A 13021-nucleotide genomic window follows, 5' to 3' on the forward strand; every position below is an offset into this window, starting at 1 on the left:
GGCTGCCCTTGAAGAAAGATTGGAAACTTCAGCTGGTTCAGAATGCAGCACTCAGACTGCTCACTGGTGCCAGTTACAGGGAGCATATAATGCCCCTGCTACAACCACTGTACGTACTGACTACCAAACCATTTCTGGTCCTAATTCAAAGTACTGGTGATTACCTATGAAGCCCTGTACAGCTTGGCTTCAATCTGTGTGAAGAATCGGATCTCCCCAGAAATGTAGTCTCAAAATCCCACGAGGTGCTAGTCCCCCTCTATTTGGCACTGGTTAGGCTTCACCTGGAGTATTGGGTCCAGTTCTGGACACCGGACTTCAAGAAGGATGCTGACAAATTGGAACAAGTTCAGAGGAGGGCGACAAGGATGATCAGGGGACTGGAAACCAAGCCTTATGAAGAAAGGCTGAAAGAATTGGGCATATTTAGCCTTGAGAAAGAAGACTGAGGGGTGGTGATGAAAGCACTTTTCAAATACAGTAGTATTTAAAAGGTTGTCATATAGAGGAGGGGCAGGATCTGGTCTTGATCATCCCAGAGTGCAAGACACGCAACAGTGGGCTCAAGTTAAAGGAAGCCAGATTTCGGTTGAATATCAGGATAAACCTCCTAACTCTTAGAGCAGTAGGAGAATGGCACCAGTTACCTTGGGAGTTGGTGAGTGCTCCAACACTGGAGGCATTCAAGAAAAACTTAGATAATCACCTGGCAGATATGCTTTGATTGTATTCATGTACTGAGCAGGGGGTTGGACTTGATGGCCTTGTAGGCCCCTTCCAACTTCACTTTTCGATGATTTGATGACGCTTCTTGGCTCTCAAGATTCTCAGATAAAGTCCTCCTCTCAGTCTCATTGCCATCATAGATACACTTGATGGGGACACGATAGAGGGCCTGGGCAGCTCCCATATTTGGTTAGGCTCTACCTCAGGAGATTACAAAGTATTGCACCTAGGGGAAAAACAACAACACACAATTACAGGATGGCTCAGCAATACTATGAACGAGACGGATCTTTGAGTCACCGTAGATTACAAGATGAATATGAGCCAACAGTGTGATGTGGCTGCAAAAAAAGAGGGGGAAAAAGGAAAAGAAAAAAAAAGATAAATGCTATTTTAGGATTATTTACATTTGTATTCCTGCAGTAAGAAGGGGTTTGGACTCTATGGCCTTACAGGCCCCCATTCAACGTCATTCTGCGATTCGCTTGGCCTCCTCTTTTATTTTTTCCCCTGACAGCTGAAGATCCACCTTTTCCGGGCAGGCTTTTTAAACTTTAACATGTAACTTTTGAAATGGATGCTGGTTCTAGCTTTTCAGCTTGTTAGTTTGTTTTTAAACTTAATTCTTTTAATCAATTTACATGTTTGATAATTACAATTGATTAATTTTTTTCCCCACTTGTTATTGTGTTTTAATTTTACTTGTTTTAACCTTGTGAGCCCTCAGGAGTCCTCTTCTGAGGAGAAAGATAGCTTATAAGTGATGCTCAATAAAATAAGTAAAATGAATACCTTGCGGAAGTTCCCTCCCAGTATGAGGGTTTCTTGCTAGGGAATTGTGAAAATGAAGCAAGGTTGAAAATGGTGTACACTTCTGGGGGTGGGTGGGTAATACTTCATCCTAATTGTACCAGTTTTGGATAGGTCTGCCCTCTCTTGCTTCTGCCTTCTTCTTTCTTCCCCTTTCCTCTCGCCTTGCTTTTGTGGAGACTCACAATGTAAATTCCTCTTCCTTCTTATGTCAATGTGTAGAGAAATGTTTATACTGAAGCATTTATACTGATCATTCATTAGAGTTAAATAATTGTTACTTCTGATTATATTGGGCTTTTTGGTTGTTAGTAAGAAAGAGTGAGAATTCTGTTTCAGTTTATTTTTTACAAGAATGTTCTGAAATAAGCATTTTTCCCCCTCATTAGGAATGGAAAGAACCTGAGAGCAAAGAAAAAGAGAGAAAGAAAGAGGCTCTGATTTCGGGAAAAAAGTAAAATGTATACATTTCCCATTCAGCCCAAACACTTTGAATGTTCAACTCTGAAAAGTTTAGGTTTGTATTCAGCCTTTTAGTGCTGAAGTAAGGTTGGCACATTACAAAAACTTTTCTCAACTTTAACACATATAAAGGACAGGAGTGGTACATGGTCTTCTCTGTGCAAGGAACAGCTGTACTTGTTGAATTTGACCAGCACAAATGGGAAAGGATTTTGTTTTAGTTCCTTTAAGAAGAATTAACTGATTTTGTAAATCTGAATTTTGGGATGGAAAAGCCAGAGGTTTAAAAATGCATATGTAGCAGAAAACAGATGGATGTTCTCATCTTTAACAGTAAGGGTAAGGATAAGAATAATAAATTGTTGTCAATTCTGACTTTGGTGATCCTTTCCATGATTTTCTAGGTAGAGAGTACTTGGAAGTAATTTACCCTTCCCTTCTTCCTGGAGCACCCTGGGGATTGCAGCTTGCGAATGGCTACAAAAGCTGACTCTTTTCCTAGGAAAGACAGTGTGGGAATCAAATTCCCAACCTCTGGCTTCGCAGCCAGATACCTAAATCACTAAGTTAGCTGTGGGTGATAGCTTAATTCAGATTGGGGTATTTAGGCAGCTTCCATCACATATGTGTTACGTGCAGTCAATGTGGGGTGAGCTTAATAAGATTTTCTAGATGAAATGTTCAAGGAATGATTTAGCATTGCCACACACACCAGTAATGCGTTTCCACAGCTAAGCATGAATTTGAACACAGTGTTCCTAAGCCTAATAATCTGATGCTCTATCCACTTTATTACATTGGCTATTATTTTATATATATATATATAAAACCAAAACCAAGACATTAACTTGTTTATAAAATATAAGGCATAGGCATTAAATCAGCAGAAAGGTAAATTAAAAGTAGCAGTAAAACAGTAGTAATATTGCATGGTAGAAACTCTGACCAGTGATAACACTGTTTATTAGAATCCCCAAAGATGAAACTCAGCGAACATTGATGCCCAGCAGGCATCTCTGGGGAGAGTCTGCCATACCTGGACTGCCCTACAGTATTTCTGTCCACCTATCTCCTCTGCTCAACTTTAAAGGTATTTCAATGGTCTTTGCAGTCCTGCAGGTTCAGATACATGTTCCCCTTCTCTTCTGTATCATCTGGCTTTAAGGGTGGCTAGTGCTTTAAACATGATTTTTTTCTCCCCTTAACAGTTGCATTGGCTGTCAGCTGGTTTTTGCCTAAGGATCACTTGCTAAGTGGCTCAGATTAAGTCTGAACCTGGGATCTTCCTGGTTCCCAGCCTTGGCAGTGACGGCTGCAGCAGATGGCCTCTTCAATGTAGCTCAAAGACAGCCACCCTTTTTCCTTCTCCCATTGTTTCCCATTGTTCAGAGCTGAATGGAGTACGGCTGAAAGCAAAAGTCTGCTTGCTTTGCGGAGCCTGGGAGATGCTGCTCAAATGATGTGGATTCTCAAGAGGGATTGAAAAAGAGGCCTCACGGCTTGCTGGGGTTGCATCCTTAAGAGGAACGGAAAATATTCTCAGCGCACATACACAAGTGGCACCGTCTTTCACTACATCTCTCACAGTCGTTGGGAGGGAGGGTGGGCGGGCGGGCGGGTTTATTTTTTTCCCCCTCCCTTTCTTCTGTCTTCTCCCAGTTTTCTTGCTTTGAGAGGGTACCTAAGTAGCCACAATCAGCCATTTTGCTCTTTCCCAGGGTGTCAAATATTTGTACAATGCAGGCTAGAAGCAGTAAGGTTCAAAGTCAAACTGGATAACAGGTTTCTGCCAGTCCCAGCGTGGGAGCAGAGAGATGCTGAAAGGGACAAAAGCCCTTCCTTGATAATAATTAGAAAAAATTCCAGGGGATATCACTGGGAGGGTGTTGCAGAAAGAACTACTCACACACACAACGCAACAAAATCAGCTACCTGAAGTCTTGTGGCACCTTAAGAGCTCAGAAGTTTTATTTGGTCTAGGCTTTTATGGACTTTAATCCATTTCAACAAGTGCATTCATGAAGTGGGTTGTGACCTACGAAAGCTTATGCATTTTTTTTAAGTCTTTAGGATGTCACAGCTCATCCATCCCAGGAAACACCAGAAATAATTGTTTTCTCTTTTTTATTGTATTTCAATTGTTGTAAGCCGCCCAGAGACCTTTGGGTAGTGTGGGCGACCTATAAATAAAATAAATAGGAATATGGACACAACAATACAACGTGGTGGCAACCGCTGTTGCATAATTGCAATTGTGGCACAGAGTGGGCAGAATCTGCAGGTGCAGGATACACGGAGGGTTGTTGGTTTTGGTGTACTAAAAGCAGGTTGGACATGTCTGTGGAAGAGGAGGGGTGCATCCGTGGTTCTGAGCCGTGGTCACTAGACAGAAGCTCCATCTGAGAAGGGAGGAAGGCCCTGGTAGGTGAATTTCACGAAGACACCTAGAGATGGGACTCCCCTGGATGTAGCAAGCCCTGCTTTTTAAACCCTGGTTTAGGGAAGTGGGAAAAAGTGTCAGGCTTGTATGTTCTTCTCCTCATGTGCCACCTTCACCCTTTCATCCTAGTTGCATTAAACCATGGCTCCTTGTTATGTCTAAAATTGAGTACTGTGGTTTAATGCTGGTTTTCTACCTATTGGTTTGAGTCTTATTACATATTCATATCAGTATAAGCTAAATGGGATAAATCACTTCATTGAAATACTCAATGCATTTTTCATTGTGCACCTGGTTGTGTGGCTAGTGTGCAACAAGAGATACAAGCCCTTAACTAAGGGTGATTCACAGCAGTGATTTACACTGATTTATACCAGTGGGGCTGACTAATAAGATTGTGGATTTGTTTGTCTCCTGTCACATAACTAACCACTGTTTGATCCTGGTTTATGATCCTGATGAATAAACCACAACTCTAAGCCACAGTTCCCCTTCACGACATGACAAAGAATTACAATTCAGTATTATAATGGCGACAGTGCTGAAGCCATCAGTGGGGCCAGGGGCCAGTATGTGACCTGGTGCAGTTTCTGCTTCAAGCTAGGGTTTATAAAATCTGGAAATATTACGTATGAAGAGATCCCTCAAGGCTCTATATTTGTTCTTATGACCTCACTCATCTGCTGGATTCCTTCCCTTGTCGTTCCTCTCCCTCTTTCTCTCTTAAAGCTGTGGTCGTTTGGGTGACGAAGTAAATGAACTGGCACATCTCAAACGTTCCCTTGATTAAAGGCAGTTCTTTGTCAAGGCCAAAAGCATCCCCCGCTCGCTCCCCTGTTAATGTCCCTTTGATGCTGTCGGTTGCGCCCACTGCTGTCACGGAGCTCAATGGCTCCGTTTTCACAGATCACAGGAAGGGAACAATGGCTCCAGAGGCTGCTTTGAGAAGGAACACATGGAGTTTCGCTGCAATGCAAGAGCCCCTAATAAGGGCAAGGGTCAGTTTTTGCTGTACAGAGATGGCCAAGGACTGATGGGTTGGAGGGACGAGATGGCCCAGTGGGAGTAGCGCCCATGCCCTCAGACACCCTCCCCTTGAAAAAGGATGGTGTGTTTAGTAAATTTGTAGAATGAGACCTTTTTTTTTCACTTAGGCCAGATTTTTAGGGGGAGGAAGCTCTGATTCAAAATTACTGGAAAATGCACATCACAGTCTATAGATAGTCCATGAGCTGTTTTTGATGGCATGGCCTTGCCCAATAGGAACACACCACACCCACATGTGTGGCAAGGTGCATGTCTCTGTTGTGATCAGAGTTCTGTGATGATTCCCATCCCCCATAGTGTTGTGAGTTGGACGCAAGTGTGCAATTGCTGCATTTGAAAAGGGGATGCTTGTTGCTTTTGTGAGGTGTGTTTTTTTTGCAAAGTGTGATTGTGCTGTTTTTTCTGCTTCTGAGAACATCTGCATTATGAGACATGTGTCAGTTTTTTAGAATGTCAGAATTGTGTGTATATCAGAAATGCGGAGAGCAAATGAGATCGCCACCATAGGTTATGCTTGATTGCTGGTTCTGGCTGGGCATAATCCTGCTCTCCCTCCCCACTAGTTCAAAGTACATGGTTTGAAAAGAACTTCTGGGTTCAGTATCCAGGGCAGTATTTCCAAGCTCAGGAAGCTACCGGTTAAGGCTTCAGACTCTGAAAGAGCTCTCCTCCGGACAAAGTAAATTATGTTGGAAAAACACTTGTAATGAGAGTGAAAGAGGAGAGTGCAAAAAACGGTCTGAAACTCAACATCAAAAAAACTAAGATCATGGCCACTGGTCCCATCACCTCCTGGGAAATAGAAGGGGAAGACATGGAGGCAGTGACAGATTTTACCTTCTTGGGCTCCATAATCACTGCAGATGGAAACAGCAGCCATGAAATTAAAAGATGCCTGCTTCTTGGGAGAAAAGCGATGATAAACCTTGACAGCATCTTAAAAAGCAGAGATATCACCTTGCCAACAAAAGTCCGAATAGTCAAAGCTATGGTTTTTCCTGTAGTGATGTATGGAAGTGAGAGCTGGACCATAAAGAAAGCTGACCGCCGAAGAATTGATGCCTTTGAATTGTGGTGCTGGAGGAGGCTCTTGAGAGTCCCCTGGACTGCAAGGAGAACAAACCTATCAATTCTAAAGGGAATCAACCCTGAGTACTCACTGGAAGGACAGATCCTGAAGCTGAGGCTCCAATGCTTTGGCCATCTCATGAGAAGAAAAGACTCCCCGGAAAAGACCCTGATGTTGGGAAAGTGTGATGGCAAGAGGAGAAGGGGATGACAGAGATGAGATGGCTGGACAGTGTCACCGAAGCCACCAACATGAATCTGACCCAACTCTGGGAGGCAGTGGAAGATAGGAGGGCCTGACATGCTCTGGTCCATGGGGTCACGAAGAGTCAGACACGACTAAACGACGACGACGAGTGGTGGAATCCTTGCAGCATATGTTGTTTTACTGTATCTTGTATAAGGATATCTGCCTGTCTTATCTGAGCACTTTCCCTTCCTTCCATTCTGGATGGGACAACTCGAGAAAAATTTGACACCTCCTAGATGGCACTATTAAGGAACTTACCCTGACAACAGCCAGATACATCCACTCCATCATGCAGAGGTGACGCATCCTGCTGTCGCTGAATGCCAAGCCCTAATGATGTTTGTTTGTTGATTGATTGATTGATTGCATTTATACCCCGCCTATATGGTCAAATGACCACTCTAGGCAGCTGTTATTTGGCTGTTCCCTGCCACATGTTAGTTGCTGAATGTTTTATTTGCATCTTTGTGTGTTTTAATTTTGTAGAGTATGCCCATAAAGGTTTCTGTCTGTGTGACTGTATTAGTAATTTAAGAATATGCAAAAGTCTAGGATGTTCAGTCAACCTATGGCAGAGCTAATTGGATGTGGGACCCAAATGATGACCAAAGCAAGAAAGAAGCAATCCAAAAACCTTTTGTTGGATTTTATTTGGAACTATAGGGAGAGCTGGCTGGATAGCTGGGTGGTTTAGATACCTGGCTGTGGAGCCAGAGGTTGGGGGTTCCATTCCCCACTGTGCCTCCTTGGAGAAGAACCAGCCTGTGTAGCCTTGGGCAAGCTGCACAGTCTCAGGATACCCCTAGGAGAAGAGAATGGCCAACCGCTTCCATGTATTCACTACCTAGAAAACTCTGGAAATTGACTTGTTCCCCCCCACCTCACCCTACCCTACACTCTAGGGAAGAGAAAGAATAGGTAGGCAACATGCACACTTTCTTAAACACTGCCCGACTTCCAAAAACCTAAATGGCTCTGGTCCTCATTGAGCTACAAAAACCAGTATCACAGAATGTCAGGAAGGCTCCAGGCCCAGAGGGCGTCTTTACTGAAGGGTATAAAGGATGTGGACATCAGTCCATCCCAATAATGATTAGACTGATTGCAGAAGTGTCTGAAACCGGGTTGCTGCCTCTTAGAAAGTCAGAGACCCCCATATCTCTCTTGCTGAAGCCACACAAGAACTGTTCCAATTCAGCAACTGTAGCCTAGTCTCTCTAATGAGTGTAGATGCCGAAATAATCTCCACGCTCCTTGTTGCACACCAAGGAAGTGCCTGGGCCACAATAATACATCTGCCCAAGAGGCAGGGAATCGACCACTGCTCAATGACATATTCTTGGAAAACACTCTCTGGGCATCTAATGTTTTCCCATGACAGGCAGAATGGCCCTCATTGAGCGCACTGGAGCTATTATTTGCACCATGTGCTGGAATGCTTAGACCTGCTCAGTAACATCAGTTGGATCAAAATACTGTACAATTGCTCCCCAGCTAACTATGCTAACTAATAGCTTGGCATCGCCCGCTTTTGACATCTCATGGGGCATGAAGCTAGGCTGCCCACCTCCAAGCCCCACATGGTCTGACATTAATAATATAATAATCTCAGAACTGCAGAGCTGGAAGGGACCCTATGGATCACGGAGTCCTCCAGCCTTGGTCAAGGAGGCACAGTGGAGAATCAAATTCCCAACCTCTGGTTCTGCAGCCAGATACTTAAACCACAATCCAGCTTTTCACCTGTGTTCTGTGACTGATCAACAGGATGTAAACACAGAAATTAAGGTTACCACTCCCAAATGCCTTCCGGCAGTATCTACAACTCATACACTACCTAATACAGATTTGATTTGTTTGTCCAGGTGGCTTCAGAAACCAAAGGGCACTCTGGTTTGTACACACAGTGGCAGACATTCCCACAAACACAGAGATTCTTATATTCCTATGGCTGAGTTTAGACCCCCATGTTGGATGAACTGTTGACCCAATGAACTATTGAATTTGGACAATGAGGGCCTAGATGCCTCCTTACAGAAGTGCATTCTGGAAGATATTAAAAACTCCTCCCTGGATATGTGACTACAGTTCATCCAACAGAAAATCACCCTGTGCCCAAACTGGACACAAGACAGATTCTAACAACCGAACAGGCAGGAACTCAGGAATGGCTGGAGATGCTCTGAACAAAGAGGGACTTTCGCCCACATGCTGTGGTCGTGCCCAGTCACTGCCCTCTTTTTGGAAAAAACAACAACACATGAAGTGCATCAACTTTGCACTTGAAACAGCTCTGGGCTTCTCAGGGAAATGAAGCACTGGAAATCGGCATGGGCTGAGGCTCCTCGGGTACTCTTAGTGGCGACGCGCATATTCTACAGAAATAGAAATCTCCCACCACACTACGTATTAAGCACTGGCTCGGAGACCTCATAGATAGGGCCACAGAAGAAGACATCATCATACAACAGGAAGGAGGCAGGCCCAAAATGTCAAGCTGTATGGACCACGTTCCTAGAGTTGTTTGGTGATCGACCTGGATCGAGAAGAGCCTGGGGAAGCTTTAGAGACCGACAGCAGCTTCCCCGGTCTCCTCCCCACCCCATTTATTTCCCTCTTCCTTCCCTCTCCTTGTCTGTTATGGGGTTTGTCCTGCCTGCTGTTGTACCGTTGGAACCGTAAATGATCTCTATGGAGGAGAAGCAGCTGCAGTTGTCGGAACACACACCAGGTTACGAAAGCAAAATGGGATGTTGGGGGGGATGCTGGGGAGGAAGATGCGGGCTAGGATCAAAGATGGGTGCGTGTTTTTTTTTAAAGCAAAGTAGAAAATTTAAACAACAATAAAGGATACTCCAGGAAGCCCGCCAGGGTCGTCGCTGCTGCTGCTACTGGCTGATCTGTGTGGAACTGAGCTGCACATACCGAAACTTCTACCATGGCAACAAGTTCATCTCCAGGCCAATTTAACAGTGGATGGCAGTGAGGTGTGTGAGGAAAATGGTGTTACGAGGAGACAGATCAGGCTGTGACTGCGAAGAAAAGGGAGGAAGAGCGGGGAGAGAGGAGAGGAAGGAGTGGCTTGCTATCCTGGGACTATCGGCTGAAAATTAAAAGCAATTTATGAAACAAAGATCCTTTGTGGCATATTCTTAATCACAAACACTAACAATGATTCAAGGGTCATAACTTCATGGGAGCGCACAAGTTTCAAAAACATGGCGGGTATCTCCCATAGGGTTTCCTGATTGAAATTCCGGAGACCTACAACCGGTCAGTATAGACAAGGCTGAGCTAGTCAGTGGTTACCAACCTTGGGTCTCCATATGTTGTTGGACTAAAACTCCCAGAAGTCTTCCCCACTACTTGATTTCTGGGAGTTGTAGCCCTAGAATATCTGGGGACCCAAAGTAGGGAGCCATTGAAATAGAAGTTGTATGTGTATACTATGTATAGACTTCCAATGACAATAAATTTATTTGTACTCGTATTTGTAGAAGGACTGATGATTTTTAAAGATAGGATGGGAAAGTGTAACTGTCCAGATGTTGTTGGACTACACCACAGAATATTTCTCCCTGCTGGCTGTACTGGTCGGGGCTGATAGGAACCCCTGCTCCTATGGGTCTGTGTGTTACACACGCACATGGCCCCACGAGCATGCCACTCCCCTTGCATGAGTGCAACATGCCCACCATGCGGGCGGGTGGAGATCCATCTCCACGGCCCAGTTCCAGCAAGGCCACGGACCGGGGGTTGGGGACCCCTGTTCTAGGGTATTAGGTATACTGCCCAATTATGTATCATCTGCAAATTTGACAAGCATTCAGCATGGAGCATGCTGGTCAGAGGGCCAAAACCACCCACCCTGCCTTAGCTTGCTATCCTAAAAAAATCATTTTTAGGCAGTGCGAAGGAGTGGAAATGCCTTAAGTGTCAGGGTGCGGTGAGATCACACTGGATACTTCTGCTCCATTAAATAGTGCCCTTTCTGTTTCAGGAAATGGTGATCAGCTTCTTCTGGAGGGGATAAATTTATTCTGTCAAGAAGGGTGTTAATGACCTCAGTGCCTTTTGCCACTGTGGTCCCCTGGATCAACTAACCTCCATTCTATATGAACTGGTTAGTCTGCTGTCCTGACTAGTCTGCTATCACTATTGTCCTGATAGTTGGAGGCACCTTAATAACATGGAAACAGATTTGTCTCACAGGTTTTGTTTTTTTAACAAATGGGTAACTTTTTGGTTAGACTTCTGTATGTGGCGCTGCCTGTTAAGACTGTGGAAGCAGACCTACGTAGCTGCAGGCCTCTGTAGTAACTTCATGGTTAGACTCTTGGCATGTGCTGCATATGGAGATGCCCTTGAATTTAGTATGAGTTCGTAAAGAATACGAGTGCTGTGGACTAATGGAGATTGGCTGTTGGGAGTATCGGTGGGGAATATATCTTTCTTTTGCTGAAAGAATCCCCGATCATAGCTTAGGGTGCTGGTACTTAGCTGTAAATCCTTTCCTGGCTTGAGAGCAAGATTCACTTTGGAAAGCCTGCTCCCGCATCATCCTATCTGCTGATCCTCCCCTTCAGTTAGCCCAACTGTGTTAAATTTCTGGAAGACACCCCCCCCCCCCACTATCTTGAAGCCTTCATTACCTGGTGCTGGTAAAGGACCATTTACAAATTGTTCATTACTATAGTGCCATCAAGATGTTAAAGTCACTCTTTCACTCTTCATTTTTCCTGTATTTTTGAAATAACTGAGTGTACGGAGCGACCTTAAATATTGAGGTGAACAACTTGTGATCCTCTAGCTGTTGTAAAATTGCAATATCGGGCAAATTGCAAGCTGCCCACCTTTGGTGTAAACTAAAGTCTTCTTTTGCATTAGTACAGAGGTACTACATGGACCATGGGTCGTGAGCAAGGGTAATTACAGGTGGTCCATGGGAGTCACTGTGTTAATTGATCCTTAGGCCCTAATGCATGGAGTGGGGTGTGTGTGTGAAATGGCTGAACCAACCGTAGATGGAGAGAGCAGGGAACAAGTCACTGTTCTGGATCCCTTCACTTGGTTTCCCATAGTATATTATAACAAATTATTTTTGGTATTCCCAGATAGACACACTGACCAGCAGTAGCCTTTGGCTATGCTAACAATGCTCAACAATGCACTAAATGGGGTGCTTCTGTGGTGGCCTCCAGAGGCTTTCAGTGATGAGGTGGCGGTCCTCATGAAGGGGAAAGCTGGAGATAAGATATGGGCACGATCCACGGTTTGGGCTGGTTCAGCACAGTGGCCGCACAATGTTCTGTAGGCTTCCCCTACCACCTCTGGGGACAGTTGCATGGCATGTAATATTATCCTGTTTCGAAGCACTGGATAATTCACCTTCAGACTCCTAATTCTAATGCAATGAGAAGGATCTTACTGCATATTCTTTATGTAAAATATTCTAGTTTTATTGAGCCAATAAGTGCCTGTGAGAACCAGTTGTGAGTGATGAGGGAGAGCTGGGTATCAGGGAAAAGTTATGTATCTATGTACGTACTGTTTGTTTGTTTATATGTCACCTTTCGCTCCATAGGGGTCTGAAGGCGGCTCACAACAACTAAAACTATAAAACAGTTTAAAAAATATTGTATGAATATCAAATTTATAAACAATTCAGTGGACATTAAGATTAAAGTTGTTCCATTCATGGCCAGCTTATAGGCTTCTTGAATGCAACTAGCTGACCCCCTGTTAGAAACGCCATACACCAGGGCTGTTGTCAGTTCTTTGGAACTGAGTTTTGATTCTTCAGGACTGAGTCCCGAGTCTTGAGTTGCTTGGCTCCCCCCGGGGGCACATGCATCAAGAAGGGAAGCCGGGCCGCTATGGACCGGCTTTCCTTCCTGGAGCTGGCTGCTGTCTCCTCCGTGCATGTGCTGGCATTATCAGGTGGGTGGCAGATGTGTTGGCAGAGGCAGCAGCTGGCTCTGGAAAGGGAAGCCTCTGAAGATGGTAGCAGTGTGTGGCGGCGGAAGATAGGGAGGCCCGTAGGGACTTGACAACACAATTCGGACAAATGGGTCGGAGTCAAGTCGCCAGTCGCCGTCGAAGCCCTTGAGTCAGGGTTGAGTCAAGTCACCGGTGTAACTTAAGTTGGACTTAACAGCAAGTCACGACTTGTGAGTTGCTATGTCACTGAATGGACCCCTGCATGTCTGCTCCTGTGT

The 13021-nt window shown here is 44.7% G+C and overlaps 1 protein-coding gene across 1 annotated transcript in view; it reads left to right on the forward strand.

The window, feature by feature from the left end:
- Window positions 1-13021, forward strand: part of IGDCC3 (immunoglobulin superfamily DCC subclass member 3) — a 151380-nt gene that overhangs the window by 28237 nt on the left and 110122 nt on the right. The gene's annotated exons all lie outside the window — the stretch shown is intronic.

This window comes from Pogona vitticeps, chromosome 12 (genome assembly GCF_051106095.1).
Source record: "Pogona vitticeps strain Pit_001003342236 chromosome 12, PviZW2.1, whole genome shotgun sequence".
NCBI classification, from domain to species: Eukaryota; Metazoa; Chordata; class Lepidosauria; order Squamata; family Agamidae; genus Pogona; species Pogona vitticeps.